At 34.4% G+C, this 20,654-nt stretch overlaps 1 long non-coding RNA gene across 1 annotated transcript; it reads right to left on the reverse strand.

Moving 5' to 3' along the window:
* Positions 1-514: 514 nt before the first annotated feature.
* LOC135320412 (uncharacterized) lies at positions 515-19,575 on the reverse strand. The gene is made up of 3 exons (XR_010379574.1): positions 19,473-19,575; positions 1,490-1,597; positions 515-623 (listed from the first exon to the last, which is right to left on the reverse strand). It is a non-coding gene; the product is annotated as an uncharacterized LOC135320412 (long non-coding RNA).
* Between the last annotated feature and the right edge of the window lie 1,079 nt (positions 19,576-20,654).

A 20,654-nucleotide genomic window follows, 5' to 3' on the forward strand; every position in this document is an offset into this window, starting at 1 on the left:
GAGATTAGGAAGTTGACTTATCTTCAGGGCCCATTTTTCAACCTACCATAAAATTAACATATTACTCTATTCCACACAATCCAAAGAGCTTTTGTGCTGGCATTTTTTTATATTGAGAGAGAGTGTCAATAAGACACTTCATGCAAACATGGCATTACTCAGCTTCAAAGAGTGATAAGTAAGCTCAGTGTATGCTTCCACCAGCCTTGTTGCAGCAGGGTGATAAATGTTCCAGACTCTGATGATGACTGACAATGATTCTGAGACATCAGAGAGCAAAAGCAAGCTCTGATAATGAAGGGATCCAAATGGAAAAAACTATGCAAGTAATATGCTTTTAAATGTTGACTTATACAAAAATGATTCATCAGTCAGTGAAATCAATATTTCCAAACACAGTCCAGACGTTGAAAAAAATGAGCTTTCTACATATATCAAAAATAGCATTCTTCAGAGTAAAATAATTTAAAAGTAAAAGTAAAATGCTAGCTTAAAAATTACTTCCTTGCCTTCTTAAATTCAGCTCTAAGGACACAGTGTCCAAGAGTTGACTGCCATTGAAGTTTCCAGCCTCTGTGCTTGCTTAAGTAGAAATTTCTGAAATTTTCCTTAAGTCTTTCCATCTGAAGTAAAGAAATGACAGAAATGTATTACTGATAAACAATCTATCAACAAAAGTTACTCTTGCAACCCTAAAGTAGTATTTTAAGAAATAAATGTCATGACCAAGCATGGTTTTCTCCAAGGATATGTAAGGCAGTTCTGCAGAGAAAGGGTTAGGAGAGGGATACGGAGTTCTGAGACAATAAAACTGACCACTGTCAAAGCTTCCGGTTTAATATGATAAATTCAATAATGTACATAAAGTTCCCCTAAAATCTCACTAACATGATGACATAATTATAAAAATTAAATAAATCCACAGAGAATGGAAGTGGAGGTAATAGCTAATGAGTTGCCAAGAGATATTTGTAAAAGACAACCAATAGATGATGAAGGCTTGATTTACCATATAAGAGAAAGTTAAAGCCAAAGAAGCATTCTAACAATGAGTAGAACTTGGAGAGGGTATTCCATGCATAGCAAGCAAGGATGACTAGAGATTGAACGATGTGTTAGTTAATTTTATCATGTGTTTACCTTATATATGAATAATACACTTTATATTGAGACCTAACAATGAAAATATAAGCTAATATAAAACTCACAGTCTAAAAGCAAAAGGAAACCAAAGCAGGTCAACTCTAAATCTATGACTACATAATCAAAACAGACTACTCACACCATTGGAATTATTCAAATAAGGAATCATTTAGTCTTGCTGTTTTCCTTTCTAAAACTTGGATTACTACATTTCAAAATGGTAAGCATTAGGATGATATTTAAATGAACATAAAGCATAGCATAAAGAGTTATTAAAGATTAAAATATCATATTAAAACCAAAGTGCTGTGTCACACGCTACAGTTTTAAACAATGACTTTCTTACCTCTGGAGGTAACTGTATCTCCTTAGGGACATATGTTGGCCAAAAACTTGTTGTCAGAATGTTCACAGTTAATTCAATGTTTCCTGGTACATTCTGGTTCTGCATGTACTACAAAAAGACAAGTGCACACTGAAATATAATAATTTTATAACTACATGGATATAACCCTGTAATAAAAATTTCTAGAAGTAACTAATTAGAATGATAAACTGCTCACTGCAAATATTACCTGCCTTGAAAAATGATAGAGACATTTTTACCCCAATAAAATGCTAAAAAAAAGAACCAAAAACAGGAGGCATAAGGTGCCTTAACTAATTAAACTCAAAACCAATTTTCTACTGTATTTTGTAAAATCCATCTTACCTCATAAAGGATCTGAGGCAACTTATGAACAGCTACACTCACAAAAAAAAATTTTTTTTAACAACAATAAATATTGTAGGAAAGCAATGGAAAGGCTCTGAATGTCAGGAAATTAAATTGAAAATGGTTGTTCAAAATACATGTCAAGAGTTCTTTAAATTTGGAATAGTATGTGTCACTGCATTTCTTTTCAAAACATAAAGGAGGAGTTATAATTTAAATATTACTTAATATGTCTCTAACTACAAATCTTCTTGCGATGAATACTATTCCTGGAAAATCAATGCATTTATGGTTCTACTCATATTTTAAACCAAAAATCTCTTATATTAGAAATACCTGTTTTAACTGAATCATGATATCTTTGGAAAGTTCCATGTCTTTAAACATTCCTTGAAGTTTACTAGTGAAAGCCATTCCACAGTCTTCAAAATACTTTAAAATAACCAGTTACAGGTTACATCAGAGGAAACCACAGAGCAGGGCATACTTGGAGTCCATTTTAGTGAAATAAACCCTGAGAAACCTTGCAAAAACTATCAGAATCTACCTTAACAGAATTCTGGAATACAGTGAAACATTCTCGACAACCAAGTGAACACTTAAAACCAGGACAAAGGCAAATTAAAGATAGTAAATCTTTGTGATTTTTTACCTTATTCATATCCCACACCCTTACCTACTGTAGGAGCCGTCTTGTAGAAGACAGGATGTGTTTGAGCGTATTTGACTATCAGTTTATAGCAAACAGACATAGTAATGGGTTAAAATACTTGAAAAACAGGGTAACCACAAGTCAAAAGCATACAATAGACTACAAAAACCAAAAAGAAACCAAGATAACACAAAATATAATTATCAGACCACAAAGAGACAAAGAAGAAGAAAGGAACAAAAAGGAAATACCAAGTCAACTAGAAAAATAAGTTCAAAATGGCATTAAATTAAACATACATCTATCCATAATGACCGTAAAAGTCAATGGACCAAATGCTGTGATCAAAAGACATACAGTGGCAGACTGGGTAATGAAACAAAAACCTACAGTATGCAGCCTACGGGAGACTCACTTTAGAAAGAAGGACACACATAGACTGAAAGTGAGAGAAAGTAAAAAGATACTTTATACAAACAACAAGAAAGCAGGAGTAGCAATACTGATTTCACAAATAAATACACTTTAAAACAAAGGCTATAAAGAAAGTAAAGAAGGACACTATATAATGATTAAAGGAGCAATACAAGGTGAGGATATTATACTTATTAACATATATGCACCTAGGAGCACCTAAATACATAAAGCATATACTAACAGATACAAATGGAGAAATTGATGTGAACGCAATCATACTAAGAGACCTTAACAGCTCATTAGTGTCACTGAACAGATCTACCAGTCAGAAAATCAGCAAGGTAATGGAGAAACTAAAAGACACGACAGAACAGTTGGAATGTTGCTGTCTTTACAACATTATATCTTCAAAAAACAGAATGTACATTCTTTTCAAGTGCACATTGAACATTCTCTAGGATAGATCACAAAAGAAGCCTCAACAAATTTAAAGGATAGAAATTATTTCAAGCATCTTTTCTGACCACAATGCCAGGAAACTAGAAATCAACTACACAAAAACAAAGGAGAAAAAGTGACAGCATGGAGATTAAACAACATGCCATAAAAAAAAAAACCAATGGGTCAATGATGAAATCAAAGAAGAAATTAAAAAAAATATATGTTGAGGCAAACGACAAAGAAAACACAACCACACAAAACCTATGGGATGCAGCAAAGGCAGTCCTATGAGGAAAATTCATAGCAATACAAGCCTTTCTCAAAAAACAAGAACAATCTCAAATGAACAACCTAACCTATCACCTAAAAGAATTAGAAAAAGAAGAGCAAACAAAATCAGAAGTCAGCAGAAGGAAAAAAAGAATAAAGGTCAGGGAGGAAATAATTAAAATAGAAATAAACAAATAGAAAAATCAGTCAAACCAAGAGTTAGTTTTTTGAAAGAGTAAATAAAAATTGACAAACCTCTGGCCAGGCTCACCAAGAAGAAAAGAAAGAGAACATAAATAAACAAAGGGACAAAGAAAGGAAAATGGAGAAATTACAACCAGTACCACAGAAATAAAAATTAATTACAAGAGAATATAGGAACAACTATTCGGAAGCAAACTGGGCAACCCAGGAGAAATGGACAAGCTTCTGGAAACAGAGAGTCCACCAAGACGGAATCAAGAAGAAACAGACCACGTAAACAGATAACCTGAAATGAAACAGAATCAGGAATAAAAAGTCTCCCTGCAGACAAAAGTGCTGCAGGACCAGATGGCTTCACTGGGGAAGAATACACCAAACATACAAAGAACTCACACCATTTCTTCTCAAACTCTTCCAAAACACTGAAAAGGAGGGAGCACTCCCAAACTCATTCTGTGAGGCCACCGTCACCCTGATACCACAACCAGGCAAAGACACTACCAAAAAGACCATTGCAGGCCAATATCACTGATGAATACAGAAGCAGAAATCCTCAACAAAATATCAGCAAACAGAATGCAACAGCACATAAAAAAAGATCATATAGCATCATCAAATTGGATTCAACCCAGAGACACAGGGTGGTTCAACAAATGCAAATCAATCAGTGTGATACATCACATCAACAAGACAGAGGACAAAAACCACATGATCATCTCAAAAGATGCAGAAAAAGCATCTGATAAAATTCAACACCGGTTTATGATAAAAACCCTTACCAAAGTGGGTATAGAGGGAGCATATCTCACATAATAAAAGCTATTTATGACAAACCTATAGCCAGCAAAATATTCAATGGTGAAAAACTGAAAATCTTCCCACTAAAATCTGGGAAAAGGCAAGGTTGCCAACTCTCATCACTTCTATTCAACAGTCTTGGAAGTCCTAGACACAGCAATCAGGCAAGAGAGAGAAATAAGAGGGATCCAAGTTGGAAAAGAAGAGGTAATACTGTTACTGTACGCAGATGACATGATACTACACGTAGAAAACCCTAAAAGGTCCACAAAGAATCTACCAGAGTGAATGAAAGAATTTGGCAAAGTATCAGGATACATTATTATACAAAAAAGTCAGTTGCATATCCTTACACTAAACAATGAAATAGCAGGAAAAGAAAGTATAGAAACAATCCTTTTTAAAACTGCCTCCCAAATAATAAAATACTTAGGAATAAATCTGACAAAGGAGATGAAAAACTTATACATGGAGAATTACAAAACACTGATTAAGGAAATTAAAGACGAGTTAAATAAATGGAAGGATACCCCATGCTCTTGGATGCGAAGTATCAATAGCATTAAAATGGTCATACTGTCCCAGGTAATTTACAGATTTATGTGATCCCTATTAAATTACCCAGGACACCTTTTCCAGAACTAGAAAAAAACAATCCTAGAATTTACATGGAATCACAAAACACCCAGAATAAAGCAATATTGAAGAAAAAGAACAAAGGTGGAGGATTAACACTCCCAGACTTCAGATAATACTACAGAGCTACAGTAAATCAAAACAGTGTTGTACTGGCATAAAAACAGACATGTGGATCAATGGACCAGAATAGAGAGCCCAGAAATAAATCCACAGATTGATGGTCAATTAATCTTCAGCAAAGGAGGCAAGAACATACAGTAGAGAAAAGACAGTCTATTCAGCAAGTCGTGTTAGGAAAACTGGACAGCAGTGTGTAAATCAATGAAGTTATAGCACTCCCTCCCTCCATACAAAAATAAACTAAAAATGGCTTAAAGACTTAAATATAAGACAAGACAAGATCAATCTCCTAGAAAAAAACATAGGCAAAAACATTCTCTAACATAAATCTTAGTAACATTCCCCTAGGGAAGTCCACCCAGGCAATGGAAATAAGAACAAAAATAAACAAATGGAATCTAATGAAAATCATAATTTTTTGAGCAGCAAATAAAACCACAAGCAAAACAAAACGACAACGTACAGAATGGGAGAAAATATTTGCAAATGACGTGACTGACAATTTCCAGAATATATAAACAGCTCATACAACTTAATAACAACAACATCAACAAAAGAATCCCAGCCCAATACAAAAATGGGCAGAAGACCTAAACAAGCAATTCTCCAGTGAAGTCATATAAATGGCCAGCAGGCATATGAAAAAAATGCTCAATATCACTAATTATCAGAGAAATACAGATTAAAACTACAGTGAGGTGTCACCTCATACCAGTCAGAATGGCCATCATTCAAAAGTCTGCAAATGATAAATGCTAGAGAGGGTGTGGAGAAAAGGGAACCCTCCTACACTGCTGGTGGGAATGTAGTTTGGTGCAGCCACTGTAGAAAACAGTATGGAGATTCCTCAAAAAACTAAAAATAGAGTTACCATACGATTCAGCAATCCCACTCCTGGGTATACATCTCGAGGGAACTCTAATTTAAAGACACCTACACCCCAATATTCATAGCAGCGCTATTTACAATAGCCAAGACATGGAAACAACCCAAATGTCCATGACAGGTGACTGGATAAAGAAGTTGTGGTGTATATATACACAATGGAATACTACTCAGCAATAAAAAAGAATAAAATAATGCCATGTGCAGCAACATGGATGGACCTATAGATCATCATTCTAAGTGAAGTAAGTCAGAAAGAGAAAGAAAAATGACGTAGGTATCACTCACATGTGGAATGTAAAAAAAAAAAAGGACACTATGAACTCATCTACAAAACAGAAATAGGTTTGCAGACATAGTAAACAATCTTATGGTTACTGACGAAAGGGTGTGGGAAGGGATAAATTTGTGAGTTTGAGATTTACAAATGTTAGCCACTACAAATAAAAATAGAATTTAAAAACTTTCTTTTGTATAGCACAGGGAACTATGTTCAGTATCTTGTAATAACCTGTAATGGAAAAACTATGAAAACGAATATATGCATTTATATGCATGACTGGGACACTGTGCCATGCACCAGATATAGACACATTGTAACTGACTGCATTTCAACTAAAAAAAAATAACATGTGGGGAGAGGGTTAAAATGTAGAGACTTTGAAAAACTTCAAACTTAATTGCTACCAACTTAAAATATATGATGACAAATATTGGTTGCTATGCACAAGTATCACAAAAGATCATGAAAAAATTATCTGAGCATAGATGCACTTTTGCCCACATCTGTTTAGCATAATACTGGAAGTCCTAGCCACAGCACTCAGAAAAGGAAAAGAAATAAAAGGTGTCCAAACTGGAAGACAAAATTTAAAACTGTCATCATTTGTGCATGACATGATATTTTAAATTGAAAACTCTGAAGTCTCCAAACAAACACTATTAGAACTCATAAGTAAATTTAGTAAAGTTGCAGAATACAAGATAAATATACAGAAATCTAGTTTTTCTACACACTAATAATAAACTCCCAGAAAGAGAAAGCAAGGAAACAATTCCATTTAAAATCAACCAAAAATAATAGAATTCCTGGGAATAAACTTAACCAAGAAAGTGAAAGATTTTATACTCTCAAAACTGTAACATGATGATGAAGGAAACTGAATATGATACAATGAAATGGGAAGCTGCTTCATGCTCTTGAATTGGAGGATTTAATATTGTCAAAATTGCCATACTATCCAAAGCAGTCTTCAGAGTAAATGCTGTCCCTATCAAAATACCTATGAAGTTTTTCACAAAACTAGAATAAATTAATCCTAAAATTTATTAGGAATCACAAAAGCACCCAAAGAGCCAAAGAAATCTTGAGAAAGGACAAGGCTAAAGATATTGAGCTTCCTTACTTAACACTATAATACAAAGTTACAGTATTCAAACCAGTATGGTACTGGCACAGAAGCAGTAGATCAATGGAACAGCAGATAGTTTGGAAAGAAACCTATGCACTTATGGTCAGTTAATCTATGACAAAGGAAGCAGGAATATTCAATGGTGAAGAAACAGTCTCTTCAGCAAATGGTGCTGAAAAGCTGGACAGCCTCATGTGAATCAACAATATTAGAGAACTCCCTCACACCACATACAAAAATAAACCCCAAATGGTCTAAAGACCTAGTATTAGTGCATGATGCCATAGCACTGCTATAAGAAGACATGTGCAAAACATTCTCTAATATAAGCCATAGCAATATTTTCTTGGATAAGTCTCCTGAGACAAATAAATAAAAACAAAAAAGGGGATAGGGCTAATTAAATTGAAAGCTTTTGCATAACAAAGTAAACTATAATAAAACAAAAAGACAATCTACAGAATCAGAGAAGATATTTGGAAACAATCTGACAAGAGGTTAATTTCCAAAATATACAAACAGCTCATTCAACTCAGTATCAAAAAAAAAAAAAACCCATCAAAAAATAAGAAGACCTAAATAAACATTTCTCCAAAGAGGAGATACAGATGGCTAACAGGCACATGAAAAGATGCTCAACATTGCTAATCATCAGCAATGGAAATGCAAATCAAAATCAAAATTATCCCTGTCAGAATGGCTATCATCAAAAAAATAAAAAGTAACAACTACTGGCAAGAAAAATGTGGAGAAACAGGGAACTTTAGTACACTGTTGTTGGGACAGTAAATTGGTAAAGCCACTATTGAAAACAATATGGAGACTCCTGAAAAAACTAAAAATACCATCTGATCTAGCAATTTCACTTCTGGGTATATGTATGACAAAAAACAAAAACACTACTTCAAAGAGATACATGCACCCCAATGTTCTTTGAAGCATTAGTTAGAACAGCCAAGACATGGGAGCAATCGAAGATGAATGGATAAAGAAGATGTGGTAATTATACACAATGGAAAACTACTCAGCCATAAAAAAGAACAAAATTTTGCTATTTGCAACAACACAGATGTTCTTGGAGGGTATTATGCTTAGTGAAATAAGCCAGAAGAGAAAAACAAACACTGTATGATATCACTTAAAATAAAAATCTAAAAAAATAAAACAAATGAATGAATAAAACAAAACAGAAACAGATTCACACACAGAACAAACTAGTGGTTACCAGTGGGGAGTGGAATGTGGAGGGGCAAGACAAGGGTAAGAGACTAAGAGTTAGAAACTACTAGGTATAAAATAAATGACATACAAGGATGTAACATGTACAACACAGGGACTATAACCAATATTTTATAATTACTTTTAATGGAGTATACCTATAAAAATATTGAATCACTATGTTTTAAATCTGAAACTAACATAATATGGCAAATCAACTACACTTCAATAAAAAGAAAAAGTAATCTAAGCATACTACTAAAGAAAGTCTTCAAATCACAAAGGAAGAGAGCAGGAGAAAAATTTAAAAAGAGGAAAAATAAAATAGAAAACAATGAACAAAATGGCAGTAAATACATACATACCAATAATATCTTACATGCAAGAGGACATAATTAACAGTCAAAATACACAGAAGGAAAACAAGATCCACTTACATGCTGCCTACAAGAAACTCACCTATAATATAAGGACACACACAAATTGAGTGAAGGGATGGAACAAGCTAATCCATGCAAATGAAAACCAAAAGAAATCTGAGATAAATATATTCATATCAGACAAACAGATTTTGAAACAAAGACTGCCACAAAAGACAAAAAATGCATTGCACACTGGCAAATGGGTCAGTTCAACAAGAGTATATAACATCTGGAAACATTTCATTCACCAAACATAGGAGTATCTAAATACAAAAAGCAAGTGTTACAAGAATAGAAGAAATAGGGAGGAGGGTATAGAGTGGTACAGCACTTGCCTGGCATGCATGAGGTCCTAGGTTTAATCCCCAGTACCTCCATATGGATTAATAGATAAATAAACCTAATTACCTGCCCCCACCAAAAGAAAAAAAAAAAAGAATAGAAGAAATAAATTAACAGTGACACACAAAAAAAATGAGAATACCTCACTTACATGAATGGACAGATCATTCAACCAGAAAATCAAAAGGAAACAGCGGCCTTAAATGACACATTAAACCAGATGGATGTAACAGATATACACAGACACTGTCCATAGGCAAGAGAATACAAATTCCTCTCAAGAGCACGAAAAACATTTTACAGGAGAGATCCTGTTAGGCCACAAAACAAGTCAGAGCAAATTCCATAAAATTAAAGTCTCATCAAGATTCTTTTCTGAGCATAATGGTATGAAAACAGAAAACAATTACAAGAAGAAAAAACAAAAATTTATAAACATGTGGAGAATAAACCCAGCGCTAATAAGCAACAATGCATTAACAAAGATATCAAAAGCAAAATCAAAACAACCTTGAGACAAATGAAAATGGAAACATAACATATTAAAACTACGGGCTGAAGCAAAAGCAGTTCTGAGAGGGATGCTGACAGAGATAAGCAACTACACCTCAAGAAACAAGAAAAATCTCAGAAAAACAACCTAAGTTGACACCTCAAGAAACTAGAAAAATAAGAAAAAAGAGACTAAAAAGACAAAAGAAAGATCAATGAAACCAAGATCAGTTTCTTTTAAAATCAGTAAAACTAACAAATTTTTGCTATACTCACTTAAAAAAGAAATGGAGGAAATAAATATAACTTAGAAACCAAAAAGGACAAATGAAAGAGCTGGTTCCATAGAAACAATTATAACAGATTACTATGAAAATGTATGATAGAACACTGGACAAGTTAAAAGAAATGGATAAATTCCTAAAAATTTATAATCTACCAAGACTGAATCATGAAGAAATAGAAAATATCAAGAGACTAATACTATAGGTTAAATCAGTATTATTGAAATTCTCAGAAAATAAATGTCTGGAACCAACCAGCTTCACCTGAATTCTACCAAATATTCAAAGAACAGCAATCCTTCCCAAACTTCACCAAAAAATGGAAGAGCGGTCATACTTCCAAATCCATTTTTGGAGGCCAGCATTTTGGAGGCCTGAGATACCAAAAGCAGACAGTGACAACAGGAAGGAAAATTATAGGCTGATATTCTCGATGAATATGAATTTTAAATCCTCAAAAGAATATCAGCAAACCAAATTCAACAACACATTTAAAGGATCAGACACCACTGAATGGTATTTATTCAGAAATACAAAGATGGTTCAATATTCATAGATCAAGGTGACTTCTCACATTAAGAAAATGAAGTCTAAAAATCTATGATTAAGTGAAGAGTAGAAAAGGCAGAGTAGAAAGACTCTGAGCTCACCTCCTCTCAGGAGCACACGAAAATCACAACTATCAACGTAAAAACTGAAAACTCCCAGAAAAGATCTCCCATAAATTAAGACAACACAGGAACCCAATGAGACAGGTAGAAGAGGTGAATTTAACAACACAGCCAAATCCCATATTCCCCACAAACTAACAAGTAATTATAATGCAGAGGATCTCCCACAGGAGTGAGAGTTCTGACCTCATGTCAGGTTCCCCAGCCCAGGGTCCTACACCAGGAAGATGAACCCCTAGAGCATTTAAAATGCAGAAGGGATTAATTTCAGCAGCTCCACAGGACTGGGGGAAATAGACACACCACTGTTAAATGGGGGTACAGAAAATCTCACATGAACTGGGACCCAGGGCAAAAGCAGCGATTTCAAAGAGGCCAAGTCCAGACCAAGTTGCTAGTCTTGGACAGTCTCTAAGAGAGAATCAGAGGAGTGGCTACAGCTCACTCTTGGGAAGTCAATATTGATAGCACCATATTTTGAAACATTCTACCTAAGGAACACTGCTGCTGGCAGCTGCCATCTTGGGATCACCCTCTAGCTCATTAGCACCATGACCTGGCCCCTTCCAACAGCCTATGGGCACTTGTTCTAAGAAGTTTTAGGCCCCATGACTAACTAGGCAGGGACACAGGGCCTCTAGACATGGCCCTGCCCAGCAGAGGGCCAAGACCCACTGGGCAGGCAAAGGCTTGGCCTTCCAAGAAGTCTGTACTAGACTCTAGACAAGCCTTTACTACCAGGAGGTAGGCACCAGACACAAGAACTATGAGCCCACAGTCTTCTGACCCAACTCATTTCGGATTGAAGTCACTGCTGCCAAACAGAAAAAAGAAAATAAAAACTAATTAGTACAGTTAAGAGACCTCTAGGACAACATCAAGTGCACTAATATTCAAATTATAGGGGTCCCAGAAGCAGAAGAGAGAAAGGGCCTGAGAAAATATTTGAAGACATAATAGTGGAACACTTCCCTACCCTGGGAACGAAACAATCACCCATGTCCAGAAAGCAGAGAAAGCCCCATACAAGATTAACCCAAAGAAAAGCACAGTAAGACACATTATCATTAAAATGACAAAAAAGGTAAATAGAGAATGAGAAGCAGCAAGGGAGAAACAACCAATAACTTACAAGGGAATTCTCGTAAGACTATCAGCTCAGTTTTCAGTAGAAGCTATGCAGATAAGAAGGGAGTGTCACATTACATACAGTGATGAAAGGAAAAAAACTAAAACCAAGAATAATCTACACAGCAACGTCCTAGTTTAGATTTGATGGAGAAGTTAAAAGCTTTATAGACAAGCAAGAACTAAGAGAGTTCAGGACCAAACCAGTTTTACAACAAAAGCTAAGAGAACTTCTCACTCTTGAGATAGAAGAAAGAAGCTGGAGGAATCATGTTCTATGACTTTACAACATATTACAAAGATACAGTAAACACAATAGCCCCGAAATAGACAAATATATCAATAATAAAAATAGAAACACACATTAATAAAACAGGAAAAAGAGCCCAGAAACACACACATTTATGGTCAATTAATCTATGACAAAGAAGGCAAGAATATACAGTGGAGAAAAGACAGTCTCTTCAATTAGTGGTGATGGGAAAAATGGACAGCTACATGTGAAAAAAAATGAAATTAGAACATTCTCTAACACCATATACAAAAATAAACTCAAAAAGGATTAAATACCTAAGCGTAAGTTTAGACTATAACCCCCCCCCCCGCCCCGGAAAACGGAGGCAGAACACTCTTTGACATAAGTTGCAGCAGTTTGTTTTTCGTATGTCTCTTACAGCAAAATAAACAAAAGTAAAAATAAATAAATGAAACCTAATTAAACACTTTTCTCACAGCAAAGGAAACCATTAAAGAAAAAAAAAAAAAACCCTACAGGATGGGAGAAAATATTTGCATGTGATATTACCTAAGATAGACATTTCTGCAAAGAAGACATACAGATGGCCAACAGGCACGTGAAAACATGCTCAATATCACTAATTCTTAGAAAAATGCAAATCAGAACTATAACGAGGTATCACCTCATACTGGTCAGACTGGCCATCATCAAAAATCTTACAAATAATAAGTGCTGGACAGGGTATGGAGAAAAGGGAAGAACCCTTCTACATTGTTGGTGGGACTGTAATCTGGTGCAGCAATTATGGAGAACAGCACGGAGATTCCTCAAAAAACAAACAAACAAACAAACAAACAAACAAACAAAAATAGACTTGCCATATGATCCAGTAACCCCATTCCTATATCTGGCATATATCTGGAGAAAATTATAATTTGAAAAAACGTATGCACCCCTGATGTTCATAGCAGCACAATTTATAATAGTCAAGACAAAGAAGCAACCTAAATGTCCAGTAACAGATGACTGGATAAAGAAGATGCAGTACACACACACACACACACACACACACACACACACACATACATGAAGTCATAAAAAAAATGAAATAGCCATTTGTAACAACATGGATGGACTTGGTGGGCATTATGTTAAGTGAAGTAAGTCAGACAGAGAAAGACAAATACTGTATGATACTACTTTTATGTGGAATCTAAAATATACAACAAACTGGTAAAAATCACAAGAAAGAAGCAAACTTGCAGATACAGAGAACAAACTAGTGGTTACTAATGGAGTGGGGAGGCAAAGCGGGGTGGGGGGAAGTGGGAGGTATAAACCACCAGATGTTAAGCAGGTTAGGGATATACTGTACCACATGGGGAATTTAGCCAATATTTTTTAGTATCTTTAAATGGATTGTTACCTTAGGAAACAATTTTTTTTAATTAAAAATATGTTAATTAAAAATCTCTGATCATTCAGTACATGAATAAAAAAAATCTGATAAAATTAAATTTCCATATTTGATTCAGAGTTCCCAACAAAGTGACTACAGAGGGAGCAAACCTCAACATAATAAAGGTTACATATGACAAAGCCGAGAGTTAACATTACTAGCAATGACAATAATCTGAAATACTTTCCCCTAAGATCAGGAACAGTGCAAGGATACCCACTCTAGCCACTTTTATTCAACATAGTATTGGAGGTCCTAGATACAGTAAATAGACAAGAAAAGAAATAAAAGGCATCCAATTGAAAGGAAGAAGTAAAACTCATTATTTCTAGGTGATGTGATATTAAATATAGAAAAGCCTCAAGGCTCCACAAAAAACACTGTTAGGAATAAAAAACAGAACTCACAAAAGTTACAGGATACAAAATCAACAGATAGAAATATGCTGTGTGTGTACACATCACTGACAAACCATCAGAAAGAGAAATTAAGAAAAATTCCATTTACAACTGCATCAAAAAGAATAAACACTTAGGAGTAAATTTAACCAATTTGATGAAAGGCCTGACACCTACAACTATAAGACACTGATGAAAGAAACTGAAGAAGACATAGCAAATAAAAGGGAATCCAATCTCATAAACTGGAAGAATCAATACCGTTTAAATGTCCATACTACCCCAAATATCTAAAGAGTCAGTACAATCCTTGGAAAAATTCCAATGGCATTTTCCTCAGAAATAGAACAAACAATCCTAAAATTTGTATGCATCCACAAGAGATCCTAAACAGCCAAAGCAGTCTTCAGAAAGAACCACAAACCTGGAGAAATCCCACCCCGAGACTTGAAAGTATACCATGGAGCTACAGTAATCTAAGCAGTATGTTATTAACATAAAAAAAGACACACAGCTCAATGAAACATTACAGAGTCCAGAAGTAAACTCATGTATGTCTGGTCAATTAACTTCCAACAAAGAAGCCAAAACTGTGCAGTAAAAAAAGAACAATCTCCTCAGTAAATGGTTTTGGGAAAACTGGATTTCCACATGCAGATAAAACTGGATCACTGCTTTACACCACATACAAAACTTAATTCAGAGTGGTCCGACTTGAATGTAACACTTGAAACTACAAGACTCCTTAGAAGAAACACAGGCTATAAGCTCTTCAACATCAGTCTTTGAAGGATTTTCTGAATTTCACATCAAAACCAGAGGCAACAAAAGAAAAATATTCACATGTGAGACTGCATCAAATCAGTAAGCTTCTGTACAGAAAAAAGAGAGAGAGAGAGAGAAAAAAAAAAAACCATCAACAAAATAACAATCAACCTAATGAATGGGAGGAAATACCTAAAACCATATACCTGATAAGGGGTAATATCCAAAATACAGAAAGAATTCGTACAACTCAAATAGGAAAAACAACCCCACCCCAAACCAAACCAAACAAACAGACAAAAAACAAGCAGTCTCATGAAAAATGAGAAAAGAATCTGAATAAACATTTTTCTGAAGACATACAGAAGGCCAACAGGTACATGAAAAGATGTTCAACATCATTAATGATCAGTCAAATGCAGTCGAAACCACAATGACATACCACCTCACTCCTTTAGAATGGCTATATAAATACTAGAAACAACAAGCACTGGAGAGGATGCAAAGAAAAGGGAAACCTAATGCACTATTGGTGGCAATGAAAAATAGTGCAGCCACCTTCAGAAACACCAGGGAGGTTTCTCAAAAAATTAAAAGTAGAACTACTATATGATACAGTGATTTCACTTCTGGGTGTTTAACTGAAGAAAAAAAGTAACTAATTAAATTAAATACGTATCTCCATATTTATTACAGCACTATTTACAACAGTCAAGGTATGGATGCAAAACTGACAATGAATGGATAAGGAATCCTTGGTGTGTATCCACAACGGAATACTATTCAGCCATAAAAAAGAACGAAATCTAGCCATTTTCATCAACATGAATAGACCTTGTGGGCATTATCCTTAGTGAATTAAGTCAGAAAATAAAAGACAAATATTGTAATGGCCTCACTTACATAATCATATGCTCACAGACACGGAGAACAGACTGATCTTTGCCATAAGTGAGATTTGGGGGTGGGCAAAATGGGTGAATCAACTTAAAAGGTATAAATTTCCAGTTATACAGTAAGTCATGGGGATGTAATGTACAACATGGCAACTAGTTAATAATACTCTACTGAATATTTGAAACTGCATAAAATATTCACACAATTAAATTTCAGTGAAAAAGAATTAAAACAACTCATCAACAAAATAACATCCCAATTTAAAAATAGGTAAAATCATGAGTAGACAATTACCCAAAGAAAATATACAAATGTCAAATGGCACATGAAAATATTATCAGCAAGATTAGCCATTATGGAAATGCAAATCAAGCCATAAGTAGTGAATAAACAAACATTAAAAGAGAATATAACATGCCAGTATAATATAATACAAATAATATAAAAGGTATTGGCAAGGATGTGCTGAAACTGACATTCTTATACATTGCTGGTGGGAATTTAAAAAGCTACACTGTGATGAATAGGTTTGGTGGCTGTTGACAGAGCTAAACACATGCCTTAGGAGTTATGCTCACATTTACACACACTAAAGAATTAAAACCAAGTATGCAAACAATACTCTACCTGAACGTTCACAGCAGCATTCTTAAAAAGCCAAACGTTAGAAACAACCCAAATGTTTAAAAACAGACAAATGGATAAATAAAATGTATATGTACATTTGTAGCAGTATATATAGGCATAAAAAGGAATGAAATACATGGATGAATACTGAAAATATTATGGTGAAAGAATTCAGATACAAAAGGCCACATACTGTCTGATTCCATTTCTATAACATCTATAGTAGGTAATTCTATAAAAGTAAAAAGAAAAGTAGAGGTTGTCAGGGCCTGAGGAACAGGAGTGACGTCTTCAAGGGAAAAGGGTCCCGCCTTTCATGGTGATGAACTAAACAGCAGTGATAGTTTCACAATATTATAAGTGTGCTAAATACCACTGAACTGAACAGTTTAACAGGGTGATTAATTTTGCTGTGTAAACTTTCCCTCAAAAATGTAGCAATACATTTCTCTGAAATATCTTCTATGTAATATTGGTTTAATTGAAACTTTTTGGAACTGCACATTATTTATCTTGACATGATGATTCATATTCTAATATAAAAATACTTAACATTCTTTCAATATTCTTGTATAATATATTCTCTTAAAAACGTAAAGATAATCTTGAAAACTTAAAAAATTCAAGATTTCTAGGATTAATATTTGCACCTGCTTCCATGATATCTAACATATTGGTTTTATCTTAGAAAAGCTGTAAAAGACTTATTATGAATCAGAATTCATTTAAGGTCGAGTATTTAACCTCGCTATAACCATATGAGTAAAAGTACACCAGCTCTGTAGGTTTCATCTTCTCGTCTCAGAAGTTGAGGCAACTTCTTATGTCACTTCCATATCACCAGCTTTCTTAATTTGCCAATGTTAGTAACCCTCTTCCTACTCACATCCTCCTCATACCTCAAAAACTTCAGTAGGACTCTGTACCCATGAATTTATTGAAAAAGTATGGTTAACCATGCCCCTGAATTAAGAAATTGTGACATATGTATGACTAGATATATCAAAAGGTTGAAGCATTGACACTGTTCTTATAAATTCATTCTTGTGTACCTTATCTAACCTCTCTCTGTCTATTCTCAGTCTCTCGGCTGGCTCTTCACTTATCTGGCCATTAATTACAGGGACGTTTTAAGGCTATATTCTAGCCTTCTTGCACTTACATCTGATTTGTTTATTCTAGGTATTCTTATTCAGACCCACAGCTCCAATCATAACTGTAGGTAGATAATTTGCAGATTTCCATCACCAAGTCTATCACTTCTGATGACTACATTCAACTACCAATTTCTGTCTTCACTTGGATGTCTCAAATCTACGTCAAACTGAAAACATTCAAAATTTCATTTGTATCCTCTACTTCAAGCAAGGTTTAGTGTTCCACATCTACAAAAAATAGCTTTTAAGATAGCCCCTGTAATCCACTTCTGGTGTTCACACTTTTGTATTATTCACAACCCTCGGGTGAAGTAAGGAAGTGGTGATTTGCTTTGATCATCCAGAACACACACACAAAAATGATGGAATAGTAATTATAAGAGTCTGGGAATTTGTCTTGTTCATCCTCTCTAATTATCCCAGATAATATGAGTTCTCTCTATGGAAAAATCCATGAGGCAAAGAACTGAGACTACCCTCTGGAAAATAACCATTGAGAAACTGAAGCTCTCCATCCGAAAGCCTGTCGACAACAAAGTGAGCAATCCTGGAAGCAAATGCTCCAGCACTCAAGTCTTGCGATTACTTTAGTTACCACTGACACTTGACTGCAGCCTTTTGTGAGATCCTCACCTGAAAATCCATTTATTCCATCCTCAGATTTCTGATGCATAAGAAATGGTAAGTTTAAATACAGATTTGTTATTTTTAAGCTGTTAACACATCAGTAAAATCCTATCTATATAATGAAAGCTGACAGACCCTTTGGCGATTTCTCTCCTTCCGTGTCCACTTTCACAATTCCCAGAGCATGCTAGATCGTACCTTCCAGGCATCTGAATGAATCACTGTCATTCTCCTGAACGAATGATGAACACTATTTTTCTTACCATCTAGGGAGTCTGCATGCAAACTACAATCCATTCTAGAGCCATGATGTGTACCTCTGATCTTGTTTAAAATCCTCTTATACTATTGCTTTTAGATAATAGAAGAGTATTGCAAGAAAAGTATCCAAGGTCAAGTAAAATCTGATTCCTACTACCTTCACTCATCTTTTAGCACCGACTGCTTTTTCCTCCCCGTGTACTCTGACTTCTCAACTTTTCAAATTCCTTCTTGCCTGGCATATACTTCTGCTATCATCACCAGAATTTCTATGTACCATCATATGTCATTTCAATCATGGCTTCTTAGAGAAATCTTCCTTGATTTCCTGACTAGGATTAATTGACTTTTTATAAGCCTTGAGGCTTCTCCTTCATAGAACTAATCAGAGAGGCAAATTTTTGTATTTTTGGCATTACTATTATGTTGTAACCTATAATAATAGCCAGAGAGTTACTTATACCTGCTAATGATCCTGCCTTATGCATAGGGAGTAATACTAAATTTAACCAATATTCTAAATTTATAAATGCAAAAATTAAAATAACTTGCCTACAGGAACACATGAAGATGGTAGTACTGTAAGACGTGTGCACATATTTTTGGACGACCATATTAGATAAGTAAGTCTCCAAGAACTAAGTAAACTGAATATATAAGATAAATTGATAAGAAAATGAGAGGATAACATTAAAATCAAGTCATGAAGTCACTGTTCTTCACCAAGATTCATAAAAAACAGATACTACAAAATGACTGAACCAACTAATATACGGGGCCAGGCACATACCTTGTTTAAGTTTAAATAGCATAGACTTTTCTGCATCAATTGAAGCACTCTTACCAAGTAAGAGACGTTTTGCTAAATCTTTTTTGTAGAAGGCTTCAAAAATATCTTTCCCTGCATTATTTAAAAAAAAAAAAACAACTAAATGTCAGTTTAAACATTTAAAAAAATCACTAATACCATATGTCAACTAGAGGATATTTACATCCAATAATACTTGAAAATCATGTAAATAGCAACATTATTTACAAAAGCAAAAGAAGAAAACAACCAAAGTACCCCACTGACAGATGAATAGATACACAAAACATAATACTGTTGTCATAAAAAGAAATTATGTTCTGATACATGGATGATCCTTGAAAACATTTTGCTAAGTAAAATAAGGCATACACAAAAGGTCACATATTTTCTCACTCTCTATATATAAGATGCCCAGAATAGGCAAATCCATAGGGAGAAAAACCAGATAACTGGTTGTCAGAAGCTGAAGGCAAGAAGGGAACAGGGAATGACTGGGTAATGTGTATGGAGTTCATATTTGGGGTGATGAAAACGTTCTGTAATTAGATAATGATTATGGCTGCCCAATAATGTGAATGTAATTAATGCCAATGAACGTCAAACTTCAAAACAGTAAATATTAAGTTATCAGTATTTTACTACAATAAGAAATTATTTGGATTCAATTTATAACAGGATATGCCCATAAATTCTTTAGATTGTCCTATATACTTTATTTTTAAACTTTTAAATAGACATTAAAGCAAATACCCACCATAAATGAATCTAAATAAAATCATGATTTTATCTAGCAACTCTTCTAGTTCTTCATCTGTAGCTTCTTTGTTACCTGCCCGAAGTTTTGAATCCACATACTTTGCTAAAATGTAAAAAAATAATTTATTAAGTAATATTTTCAAATACATATCACAGGCAAAACTTCTTTCCTCAAACATGTACTTTCCAAAAATATAGGTACTGACTTTCATAAAACAGAAAATTAATGAAAGAGTTGATGAACAGATGAATGAAAGGGCAAATAAAAGATAAAATATTTATATTAAGTGGTTTTAATATTTCCATAACACTACAATGGAATCATTTCCTCACTACCAATGTCCCAAATCTATTTAAAAAAAGAAAAACTGACGGTATTATTCAAAATTTAAATTTATTATGTAA

The sequence above is a fragment of the Camelus dromedarius genome, chromosome Y (assembly GCF_036321535.1).
Source record: "Camelus dromedarius isolate mCamDro1 chromosome Y, mCamDro1.pat, whole genome shotgun sequence".
Taxonomy (NCBI): Eukaryota; Metazoa; Chordata; class Mammalia; order Artiodactyla; family Camelidae; genus Camelus; species Camelus dromedarius.